Raw genomic sequence first — 13,511 nt, 5'->3', positions numbered from 1 at the left:
CAACAATCTTTTTCACACTGTCCAAGACCGAGTATTACTGGTCAGACTATCTTTCTTTCCCGGGTTATTCTGGCGATGACACGTCAGAGATAAAAAAATTGATTCAAGAAAATCCACATCTTGTGGATTGGTATTTCACTCAACGAACAGAAAAATCTGGCAAAAGTTGGCTCTAAGAATATCTTTATGCCTTATGGCGTTGGTATAGATTTGAATATGCATCTCGTGGGTCCAATTCATTGCCATGGCTTGCTAAACTAAAGGATGATCCAGGACTTGTCAACTTCACTTCTATTGTACTTAAGGGTTATTTGGCCAACCAGAACAAATCAGGTGGTTTAGATCTGTCTTCTGATGAAATGGGGAGGTTGAATTCAGAAATTGATGATGGGAGGGTTGCAGAAGCACAGGTATGTGATTACACTGATAAGTTGATGACTATTTTGAACCCTATTGGTCCTGATGAGTTTTCGAAACCTGCAACTCATCCTTGCAAAGTATCCTTCACTGATCTAGACGACTTTGCCATGGACCATGAGAATATTGTTAGTTCTGTTCAAAAACACATATGTAGTACAGCATATTGTTTACGAGAAACTGACAATGGGTTACAATGTCGTTTCTCTTATCCATTTGAAAATACTTCGAGGACACACATAAGATTTTCTAAAGTAAATACTAAAGACAAGTTTGTCAAATATAGAGCTGAGATTATAACTGCAAGGAATGACCCAAGACTAAATAGATATTAACGAGTCCAGCTGCAAGGGTGGAGAGCAAACTGTGACATAAGTGTTGTAATTGATTACTATGCATGTGTAGGGTACTTGACAAAGTATGCATCGAAACCAGAAAAGCTTAGTGCAGTTGCTAAGGATGCATTTGATAAAATTGCTATTGGCATAAATGAAAGAGATTTTGATTCTGTTAAAGTGGTGAAAAAGCTTATGATGCAAACTGTTTGATTGCGTGATATGAGGAAGTCCCGGAAGTTTGTCACTCAGTCATGAAACTCAAATTTTACAGTAGTTCGTTTGGAGTTGTCACTGTTTCTCTCTTTGGTGCATGAAAAGCAGAAACAGTCGAAGGGGAAGTTATTCTGAAGCCTTCCATGTTGGATATTTATGCTGAATGTTTTACCTATACTGACAATCCAGAAATTTTGAATTGTAACTTTGTTTCTTTCCACACGAATTATTGCATGCAAAATGGCAAATTTGTAGAAAGAAAAAAGAATGTTGTCATACGAGTTGTACCAACTTATTCTTTGAGTCCAGGCAATGTACACTATGGTTTATATTGCAAATTCAGTCTTCTCAGGTATAAGATTTGGAGGGATGATCCTTCTTCAGCATGGGATAACTTGGAAAAAACTGAAGAAAATTTCATCACTTGTTGGCATGAATTTGTTCAATCTGAGGAAGGACAGAGATCGATTCCGAATTACCTGCAGGAGTGAGAAAGTATTGAGGCAAGCTGTTCAATTGAACAACCAGGTGTGATGGAAGAATCACAGCACACTGAGCAAAGAGAAGAATGGATGTCTTTGACTGATTTCTTGGCATCGACTGAACAGGGAAGTTCTGATATGCCTGCTGATGACCAGGATACAGAATATTGGCAAGAACAGTGTGATCAGTTTGATGACAATTGTAAATCAGAAATGCCAATGTGGATCAGCACACGGAAAAACTCTTTTCACTTGCCAACTATAGATTTTAGCGAAACTGATGCTAAAATTGCTTTATTAAACAATGAACAACGAAAAGCTTTCAATATTGTTCACTCTCACTTTAACAATACTTCTAGTCACCAGTTGTTACTTTTGGTTAGTGGTAAGGCAGGCCATGGTAAAAGTTTTTTAATTGACAGGCTCCGTCATCTTTTGCAAGGACAATGTGTAATCTCTGCACTTTTTGGTTTGGCTGCTTACAATGTTCTTGGGAAAACATTGCATTGTTTGCTGAAACTACCTATTAGAGGCAAAATAAATCATGAACTTGATGGTGCAGCATTATTACAACTACAGGAAAGTATAGCTAAAGTAAAGTATATTATCATTGATGTGTAATTTGTTATAAGTCAAAAGGACTTGGCATGGGTGAATAGAAGATGTAAACAAGCTATCCTTTTGCGTGACTTAAGACAGTTACCACCTGTGAGTGAGAAAGTACTTTATAATTTAAATACGAGAAACGAGTTTGAATCTTAAGGGCTTTTTGTTTATTCAGAGTTCAAAACAGTTATTCAATAGAAGGCAAATCAAGCTGTTAGTGGAACCACTGGTTCTCGTGAAAGATTCAAAGAACTTCTCTCCAATATCCATGATGATAAATCAACCAAAAAAAAATGGGAGTTGCTATTGTCTAGAACACCAACTTTTTTGAAAGACAAAGATGACTTTATTGAAGCTATCAAACTTTCGTATGGGAATGAGCAAGTCGCCAGAGATAACTTCCAGGCCTTGAAAAATCAGAATGTGCCAATAAGTAGAATTGATGCGTTACATAGTAGGAATAGTGCAGCACAGCTGTCTTCCGATGACATGGGTGGGTTTAAAAAAACAATTTTTCTGTCTGTTGGAGCTCGTGTGATGCTTTTACGAAATCTTTGGTTGGACTTTGTAATGGAGCTCTTGGAACTGTTCACAGCGTAGTTTATGCTCGCAACCATCATCAGCCATCATTGCCTATCGCAGTGATGGTTAAACTTGATGAATCGTACCGGGGACCTAGCTTTTCACAAGATATCCCAAGGCTTGTTCCAATCCCACCATTGAGTTCAAATTCTGAATCCCTCGGAGCTTCCTTTAAAAGGACACAATTTCCATTCATATTAGCATGGGCCATAACAATTTATAAATTACAAGGGTTGACATTAGGGTGTGGATAGATCTAGGTAAGAAAGAACGATCAAGTGGATTAACCTATGTTGCATTCTCCAGGGTCAGAAATTTGAAAAGTATAATTGTTGAACCAATGTCATTCGACAGCTTGATTTCTGTAAGAAACAGTAGTTGCTTTATGGATAGAACTAGGGAAGAGAAAAAGTTACATGAGCTATCTTTGAGGCAGTAGGCACCACATTTCCTATTGATTCAATTACATTGTTTCAATAAACTGTTATTTTGTTTCCTGATTTGTTAGAAAAAAATTCTTTAAATGTATCATAATGTTTCAATCTTATTTTTAGTGCCTAAGGGAAGTAAACACACCAAAGCCGTGTCAGGTAAAAAATTGAAAAATTTGGCCGTGCACGTTATCAAATTATCACATTTCTCACTGATAAATAAGACAAATTTCGTTTTTAGATAAAAAAAACAATTCACCACACTCATGCTGGAGGTAAGTATTTTGCTTTAATATTTCTCTGTATTCATATGTACCCCAGGCACAATTGACTTTTTGTAAGTATTTTTCACATTCATTTTTCAATGAGAGATTTATAAATTAGAGACCATAACAAAAATACATCCCCCATGAATTTAGTCAGTGAATATAAATACAATCTTTAATTTTTGATTTTTCAGGTGAAAGTACCATCGTTCCAAATGCATCAGTTGATAACACCATTGACACACAAGATACTGCAGTCGAAGGTAACTGAATTGTATTATGTGAAGTTATGACCACATGATTCATTTCTGGTGCAAGTGGCAGGGAATTCAGATTTTGTAATCTTCATGATTGATTCTTACTTCAGTCACAACAACTCCAACTAAAGGGAAACATTAAGCTGCTGAATCTGCGGTGTAGACCCCACCAAAACGACTATTCAGCCCGAGCAAATCAGGATATTCTCCATCTGCTCCAGCTAAGTCAGTTGGTAAGTTCACAAATCATTTTTGATAATGTCAAATACATCCAATAACTTTAAAGAAGGTAGTGTTTATCAGTCCAGTATTACTCATTCAATCGCTCGCGAAAATATTTTTCATTACAAATGATGTTGTATTCCTTTTTTTCTTTCAGACATGACTGGCTTCATTGGTGCTATAACTATTATGAAACCCAATCAAAGTAAAAGTCGACACTACTTTACAGTTAACTTCACGACAAATGCGACACAAATAGTGAAAGTCATTGTGGCTGAAAACAATGTCAAAAATTTGAAACAAAAACGCCATAGCTTCATTGATAAATGTCGTAACCAAATGCTTACAAAAATTCATGCCTGGCAACGATGTCTATTTTTTCAATACATACAGTTCAATTGCACCAGCAAAGGAAATATACTTCGATTTAAACGATGCAGATGCGATTCCACAAGAAAATCTTGACAATGATGACTTGGTTTTGTCGATAGTAGGGAAGTTAAAGTTGCCTAAAGCAATTGTACATCAGCCATTTTTCCGAAATAGGAAAAATTATGTGGAACGTATGCAAGAATGGCTTATATCTGATAAAACGCGAACAATGCAAATTACATTCTGGGGGGACTTTGTCGATATCCTCAAAGAAGATGAATTAATTCAAGTCGTGAATGCCAATACCAAATTGTTGCACGACAATGTTGTGTTAAATACCACATATTCGACTGGTTTGTGCTACTTGAGTGCTGATCTAGACGCAAATTTTGATCAAGCACAAATAGCAGAACAAACATAACGGCCAGAGGGACAACAAAGTTTGATTCTTTATTGTCCTATTATTAAAAGTATCGTCATGGATTCGTATCTCAAGTGCAAAAAATGCAACAAGAAGATCAAACTTAATCCAGGAACAGGCGTTCTCTCTTGTGATAACTGTCATCGAGAGTACTTGGTGAATAATTTACAAAATGAGGAAAACACTAACCGATCAATTGTTACCTTTGATCTCAGAACAGAAACTACAGCAGTAACTGCATCAGCGTTTGGTGAAACAATCATGGAATATTTTGGTGAAAATGTCCTCTCCTGCAGGGCGAACATACAATTGAAAGCGAGAATACTCGCACTACAAAAAGTGGATTTTACAATCACAAAATCGAATATGATAATAAAAAAATAGCGAACCTAACAAAGATGACGATTAACAAGCGTTTGTTGAAGAGGAACACTGTTTTATACTGTTTTATAACACTTCAGTCCTCATTCTTTTGTTGCGATGTTTTCGATACTCTTTTGTTTTAGTTGAAACCGCATATGATGTAAACAAATACTAGATTCAATTCAAACTATCAAAGTTTGATTAGAAGCTTGATGTTTCCTCTTCCCACTATTTGATATTTCGGCCATTGATGCATTTACAGATGCGGTTTTTATGATTTTTACGACGCATGTGAAATTTTCTTTGTCGATTTCTATTCATGTAAATGCGTGAATTTATTTTTACGACCTATGTAATTATGTATTATCATTTTCCACTTATAAAAAGATGTATATATTTTGGTATTTTTTCACCTCTCAATGAGAAAATAAACAACGCTCGATCATGATAGCTCGACTATATCGGTGCTAAACAATATGCGTGTGTATAGTAGAAGATATACTTGGATTTTTTTATAGTATTGCATTTTATTATATGGTTTATAACATGAAGTTTGTTCATTATTATGGCTTTGTTTTGTTAATAAATATGAAACGAAATACCATCCAAATTTTCTATCAAAAAAGCTTTATGTGTATGTCCATTTTAGGGAAGAAATTTAATCGAAATTTCATTAGGCGAATGACACCAAAACCCGACAAGAAACAAATATGCAGACCATTTCTATGAGTTTCCTTGAATCCTACCTGTAAATCATTTCAGTCTACTCACAGACCCTGTGTTCCTTTGGGTCTACTTCGTCTTGTTAAATTTTCCGTACTACGTACGTAAAGTCTGATATACGGCTTTATGCTTTGCACTCCATCATTGTTGTCATCCCCAGTCCCTATTCGAAGCGCGCTTCGTACGGAGTTTTGCTACCAGACTTGGTAGACCATGATAACGCAGAAAAAATGGTTTACGGGTGGTAGGTTACGCTCGACATGCAAAGTCTGCAAATCAGAACCCCCTCACTTAGGAAGTACATAAGTCAAGACACGTATCGAATACATCAACCTTGCTGCACTGCCAGTCCCGTTTCTTTTGCGCAAGTGCTGTTTGTGTATCGCTGCTTTTCCGCGGTGACTATCAAGGGAACGTCTAAACGGATACTTTATTACGAAATCAATGCGGTCGCACCGGTGTGTCACCGTACTAGTACTTAGCACATTTATGTTTCAATGTTACTTACTGTAGTTTTTATTGATTTTCTGATTACCTTATATATAATTTCTATGCACTGGTCCTTTAAAGATAGTAAAATGTATGTTCTAGGACAGAACGACGACGACAACGACGACGACAAGGGAAATTCCCCGAAATCCCGAATTCCCCGAATCCGGCAAATCCGACAATTCCTGAAATACCGATAAAGTCTCGCGCATGGGCATTAGCGACCAGCGGAAATAATGCTGACATCAACAAAATTTCGAGCATGCGCAATCGAGTAGGGGAAAGTCGATAGAGTTGTGACTTCCAGTTGAGGCTAGGATGCAATAATATGAAAAAAAATGAGCCGACAATAATATGAAAAAACATGAGCCGACATCGTGAGAATCTAACTCGCGATCTTATCAAGGTACAGAAAATTTGTACCAGGGTAGTTGAAAAGGATCCTGCGATGTTCAGATATGTTCCGGATCTTATCAAGACCCCGAGAATTTGTGCCGTGGTCGTTAAAGAGGAACCCCAGATGCTCGGGAATGTTAAAGACCATTTCAAGACTCAAGAGATGTGTACCGGGGCGGTTCAAGAGTACCCATGGCTGCTTAAGCATGTTCTGGATCGGTTCAAGACGCTGGAAATGTGCGCTCGCTGCTCAAGTATGTCCCAGAACATTTCAGATCCCAGGACGTGTTCCCCTGGAGGTTCTCGTGAAAGCTTGAATAAATGATAAAAAATATTTTTGAATGAGTATATAGTAAATGTGTTATACTAATTCAAAACTAGGTGATATAGTCGGAGATGCAGCAAATATGATTTTAATCGCCGGTATTAGTTTTACTCTACCCCTCTTGGATTTTGCTTTGCTACAAGAAGTGGAGAGGCAAATGACCTTGAGTCGAGGTTCGAGCGGTACGTGGAGGATAATAGTACTTGTGAGTGTAAAAATGAATAAGAATAGGTTTCAAGAATTGCGCAACGATATAGAAAAAAACTCTGGTTGAAGTTTTATCTTCAAAATAAAAATGTTATTGAATTTCGGAGATAAAACTGTTAAATCTGAAGACTTTTACACCAATTTGAACCTACTAAAAATCCAAGAAGTGAACATTGAAAACCTTGTACTGAGCGACTCTATACCAGCAAACAAGGGCAAGGATGAGCGCTTCGTGATTGGCTATCAGGACCAAGACGGAAACCTAGGATCGTTATTGATACTGACTCCTGAAAAGATACGCTCCAAAGGTGTCTCTCAATACAGCGAAGGCTCCGCGCTTACTATGTCATTTGACCTGGCCAGCTATCTCGAGTGGTTGGAGAAATATGAAGAGATCTTGGATAGGGTGGGATCCTTGGAGGGAGTTTGCTTCACCAACACCAGCGTGAAAAAAGGGCGGTACCTCAACACCAAGCTCAAGATGTGGGATGGTGAGATCAGAACAAAAATCCACAAGAAGAAGATACCCCAAAAAAGCTGCAAGTGTAAGGCCATCGTGAAACTAGCGAGTATCTACAGGCAAGGGCGCAACTACTACGACTTACTTGGAAGAGTGCAAATATAAAAACATCGAAGGATACCGCACTTGCTACTCCAGTGACTCTGATGACGACGAGAGTTTCACCATATTGTAAGTGGCTTGTCAAGGTTCTATGTTGTACCTCAACATAGAAACAAAACATGAACGTTCCCGCGCTGAAAAAAGAAGCGAAAGCACTAAAGGACCGTAACTACTTAACTATGAATAGAGGTCTTCTTCTCGAAGCGAACCGAAAGGTCAACTACAAGTCCGTTTCGACACAAACAGACGGTCCTTATTGCGAACCTTGCGTCAGGATCGCGTGCCAGAAAAATCTTGAGCAATACTCGATACAGCTCTCCAAAAAGCAGCAACGTGTCGTACATGACTGTGGCCTTATCATCAACTATGATACCGGAGAAGTACTCGAAATCGTCTAATATGTTGACAAAACACACTAGACCTATGAAAAAGCAGGTGGTTCGTCTAAGTACCGCTGACATACTGCGCAAATTGAAGTTTTTTTATTGATAGAGTTCACGATTTTGCGCGTTCGTTGTCGGGCTTGCTCCTTCAATACCATATATGTTTGCTTCTCTTGCATGATTAGGTTGAACTCGTAGTCGCTGATGACACCATTCTCTACAGCTCTACTTATCAAGTCAACGATAGAGTTTAACTTAGTCTCCGCCAATAGTTTGATGCCCTCGTGCTTCTTGCTCTTAGCGCCTAGCCTCTTCCCAGCGTTCCGTAGACCCGCTTGTCCCGGAACTACGGCGATAGTGATACCGCTCATGGCAATACAGAGGGGAGCTCCAAGAACCGAAGCCAATGCCCCTATTCCAACACCAGTTGTGATGATTCTGATACTCAATAAACCGTGGTCGCAGAACCTCACCCAGGTCCTATGCATCTTGAACTTTTTAGCGAGCTTGTCCCACTCTTTAATCTCGGCTCGCAAGTATTCTTCCACTTCTTCAATTTTTCCGAGCCTGTAGTGTTGTGAAGTATCCTCCTGCCTGTCTTTCGCAGGTGCAGAAGGTAAGGGCGGGTAAAGCTTTGCAATGTTAGTCATATTCTATAAGCAAGTTCCCACGAAAGGGTTCTTTTCGTATTAATACCCGTTGATGAGCATGAACTTTAACCTGTCTGTTGAACCTTTAAGGGGGAGGTATACAGGAGTGTCGAAACTCCGTGTCACTATATCTCCACAAACGTTTAGCTCTTTCATAGAAAGCAGGGCTAGTACATTGGATTTCTCACCATTCAAAAGAGAATAATCCAGATCCAGAACGTCAGTCTTGTAGATGCTGTCCTACTCACCTGCGGTAAATATTACAATATTATCAAAGGCCCGTCCCATATTGTCCTGCAGTGGTTGATCGATTACCACACTGTACCCTTTGTTAACCCTAAGTCTACAGATTCCGTCCCTGAGTACGAAAAGATTGATCCTTCCTCCCGCTTGACTGTTGACTATTGTCGCGAGATCCTCGATTCTATACAAACCCGGCGCAATCGAGATGAGGACTTCCAAATCACAGACTTTCATCAACTTAGACCCCGCCTTATGGATGTTGATTTCGCTCTTAGTGAAGAGGCTCACCCACCTAGGGCGGATACTGATCGATTTTAAAGCGATCCTCGTGTCCTCCCCTAGATGAGGTTTGAATATCGTGGAGCTCGCAATGTACAGTTGCTTCATGTTTCTTTAAGAAAAGATGATCATTTACTCGTATAACCCGAAGGTAAAGTATGCCCCTGCGCATGGGTGATATCTCGAGAGACTCAAGGGAGATGATCTCTCAACGCAGTACATCGTTATTGACGCGAAGGGGTCCTCATTCAAGGTGAAATTCCCCAACTTCTTCGTCGACTACGAGTTCCACTCTGAGGCGGTATTGAAAACATGGCAAAGCCACCCTTTCAGTCTCTGGTCAACTCAGCTCAATTATACTACACACTGCGCAACTTCAGCTTTCGGCATTTCTATGCAGCATCTAACCACATCCCTACCTCTTGTTCGCTCCGTTTACCGTTTCCACGTGTACTTCCAGATTTGCAAAACCCTCCAAGATCTCGACATTTCTCTATCGGGTTCTGATAGATTCCGCCGTCTCAGCAACCCCTTTAACTTGAAAAAATTCCTGCAATTAGCACGTGAATTCGGGGTAAGTACCACCAAGAGCGAGTAGAGAAACGAGACCCTCTTTAGTAGCTAGCAATATTTTCGCAAAGACTACCCCAATAGCGGCTCGACCTATTTCGATGAAGATTCATAGAGTCGATGGATTCTCGAAACCTCTCCAGATCTCACGCCAAGCTAACGCTAGGTTCAACATCATCGGCAATTAAGGTAGTTCGATCGATGCGCAGCGCCTTTCCTTGACGACTTTTGAGGATCTGATCCTCCGGCCTAGTGACACGGGTGAGGAAGTAAGGCGACTCCAAAATGTGCTGAAGTACGCGCGGCTCAAAGTCGATTTCTCGGTGGCGCATGGAGTCTTCATGATCCCTAGCGACACGAGTCTTCATATAGGGAATCTCGTGAATTTTACAAACAAGATACTCATCAGCAAAGAGTATTTCTCGATTGGTGTTAATCCGCAGATTAACGCTAAGCAGGTGAACCGTGAGTCAGCAACACGGAGCACAGTTCCGATGAAACAGCAAGAAATTGTGAGGCGAAAAGGGGAGGGTGCCACCCTCCACCTTGGAAAGGAATCCATGCGTCTGACGTATGCGTCTGAGAGACACGATGATACCAAGGCCGCACTGGTTACGGTAGGGGTAGGACTGATCCTCGCGTATGTTTGGCTGAAGTAAGTTTAATCTGTTGATCAACAAATTAAACACTCATCAATTCTTTCCACCCTTACTCCTCCTCTTACCCACATACGTAACGACAATACCCACAGTAGCAGCCATGGCCATGTTCAAGTGCTGTGCCGCAAATTCGCCGACTCTCGCTCTCGAAAAAGAACGACACCACGCTGCCAATGATGCCAGGAAGAGCTGCACCTGCCTTGCCTGCTAGATACTTCAAGAAGCGCCCGAGTCTTTCAAGCTGTTTCCGCACAAAACCTTTCTTGGCACTGCCTCCTGCTGCAGCACCCGCCCCTGCACTTCATCCCGTAAGCGCAAGCACCAACGTAGAGATCAGCAAGCCCACAGTTGATAATTAAGCCTTGTTCCTTGAAGAGGATCTTAAGCTTTTCCCGTAGGGATGTATCCTCTCCAGCAATCTTCATCAAGGTCTCCTTGATGTGTGAAAGTTGGCTCTGAGATGAAAGTAAACCGTGCGCTTCTTGTGCGGCTTCCTTTAGATCTTTTCGCAGTCGTTGTAGATCTTCTTTCGCTTTGGCAATGCCTTTATCCCAATTTTTTTGCTGTTCCTCAGATACACCGGGCCAGACTTTCTTTGCCTCAAGACGTTTGATCTCGACTTCTGCTTTGTTGATCTCAATATTGTATAAGATCATCTTGCTTTTCAAGTCCTTGAGGTTACCCCTTAGCGTTTAAATTTCGACGTTGAGCCCTCTTCTTTTACTCTCTGTGATATCGCCGTCAAAGGAAGTGATAAAGCTCTCCGTGTCATTGAGTAGCGGCAACACTTCGGTGTCATCACCCTTATCCTCGATATGGTTATACTCGCCCCTGAGTTTTTGAGCCGCTTCTTCGAAGATTTTATCTCGACGGGGCTTGATTGGTGTTGTATACTCTGTAAAAACCATGGCTATTAGATGATCCCTAGCTATCACCTTTCGTATCCAACCATCCTTATTCGTGATCACTTTTCCATCGAAAAGAAGCTTCCCTTCCTTCAGTTCAAACATGTCGTACATTTTAGCGATGGGCTGTTGTTTTAACCTATTGCTGAGACGTTTGTGAAGATCGTCAACCCTTTATTTGAGCAGATTCCACCTCTGCTTTGTCATGGTATTTCCCGCTGAGCTGAATTGGCCCTGCTCTTCGAGCGTTGTGCTAGGCCCTGGCATAGCCTTCTGACTCAAGTCTTGAGCCCTATTAAACTCCTTGTCCTCGTGGTCAATATCCCCCTCCGTCGTAATGTCGTCTTCTTTATATATTGGATTACCAGGCATTAATTCAACCCTCTACAACCTATTAATAAATGTACGGAACCAAGCTAGATCCACACAAGGAACTAAAGACTATGCTAGCGATGAAAGGCAAGCAGCACCGTGTCAAAGTCTCCCATGTCCCCAGTACGATCAATCAGAACGAAGATTTGTATGTCGATGTTCCAAACATGGGACAGAATGATGTAATTTTCCCCGGCTCTCTCATACTCCTCTTTGACCTGGAATTTACTGGCAACAGCACCAAACGCACCATTGTCAGCAACATCGGCAAGGCCCTGGTGCAGAACCTTCGCATTAACCAGAACGGCCACGAAGTTCAGAACATCAGCGATTTCAATATACTCGCAGTATATAGGGACTTGTGGCTGCCAAAAATTGACCGTGAGAACAACTTGATTCTAGAAGACATTAACCCTAATGCCAACGAGACCTTAAGCGTCAAGCAGGCGAAAGTCTTAAAGAGCTTGATGAAGGCATGAGAGAGTACTATATCGCGACGATCCAAAAAGCTTCGAAACTCTCCGACTACTATATACCTTCCAAGCAACAACAAGATGGCGAGCTGACTTTCATTCTTGGATCCCTTGCATTCTTTCGTTTTGCGGTATACAAGTTCACCTAGCGGCTCTGCAGAAGCTGCCGCAAGGTGAGGAAAAGCAGGATGAGAAACCTCTACTTGTATCTGCGGAGAAGAGCATGGAGATTCTAAAAGACACGCAACAGGCGTTTGGTGGAGCAAAAAACTTATAAACTCGATCATATTGTGACTGGTACCCGTCTCCTGTACTTTTTGACTGATGGATCGCCTAGCGGCTCCGCAGGGGCACCCGAGCGAAGCTTTGTCTCTGAAGAACTCATGCTAACACCAGAGGATGTTAAAGTACCTCCCGAGCATGGAAAACAATGGTAAATTTGTTGTTTGTTTGTGGTAGTTAGCGTGAACCTGTGGTTCACGTTAATACCTACCCGAGCAACCCTTTAATCATAATCCTCATCATCGTCGGATTCATCATTCAATTGATAAAGGGGCGTATAATCATATGAAGGGTGAAGAATGGGTAGCCATAGACGATTTCCTTGATAACATTTGCCTCACTATCAAGGTCGATGATGTCAACCAATGCTCTGTCCTCTATAGAGTCTGCGAGATCCGAGAGCCTCAATTCCTTATTCCTAATGACCTCGTAGCAGAGCAAGCCCCGCTTGTTCACTTCGGCGGAAACAATATTCAGACCCTGGTCTTCAATAAGAACCTAGAGAAATTCGTCTTCGAGATTCTCATCTATATATTCCGTCGAGATTGTTGCCCACGGCTTTTCACCAGATGCTGATCTCTCTAGAAGTTCGTCATCATCTGGATATTCAAAGCCTTCATAGCATGGCCCCATTCGAAATCTAAAATTCTCCAAACACTGCGAACAATAACCAATAGTTGACTCCGCCTTAATGCAGCATCTAGCACGGGCACCCGAATGTCGTAAATGTTTCTAAGTTGTTGGCTTTGTACATATTCTTCCATTTTTCATTGACATTTAACTACCTTTTAACATAAAGCTGAAGTGGTCAAGCATCATTATCAGGCGTGTTTTTGTTGCTCGTAGGAACTACAAAAACTGTGACTTAGTCCTCAAGCGCTGTGACACCTACCTAAATCGTACAAGTCGTCTTGAATAAGGTCAATAGGCCGGAAGTGGCATATGTATCGCTCCACATGCCCT

General features: G+C 40.9%; 1 pseudogene; it reads left to right on the top strand.

Annotated features, from left to right (window-relative positions):
- Positions 1 to 353: 353 nt before the first annotated feature.
- Positions 354 to 1,013, top strand: LOC130624980 (uncharacterized; annotated as a pseudogene).
- The last annotated feature ends 12,498 nt before the right edge of the window (positions 1,014 to 13,511 follow it).

The sequence above is a fragment of the Hydractinia symbiolongicarpus genome, chromosome 14, assembly GCF_029227915.1.
Source record: "Hydractinia symbiolongicarpus strain clone_291-10 chromosome 14, HSymV2.1, whole genome shotgun sequence".
In the NCBI taxonomy this organism is placed as follows: Eukaryota; Metazoa; Cnidaria; class Hydrozoa; order Anthoathecata; family Hydractiniidae; genus Hydractinia; species Hydractinia symbiolongicarpus.
This window is presented reverse-complemented; position numbering and strand designations above follow the sequence as displayed.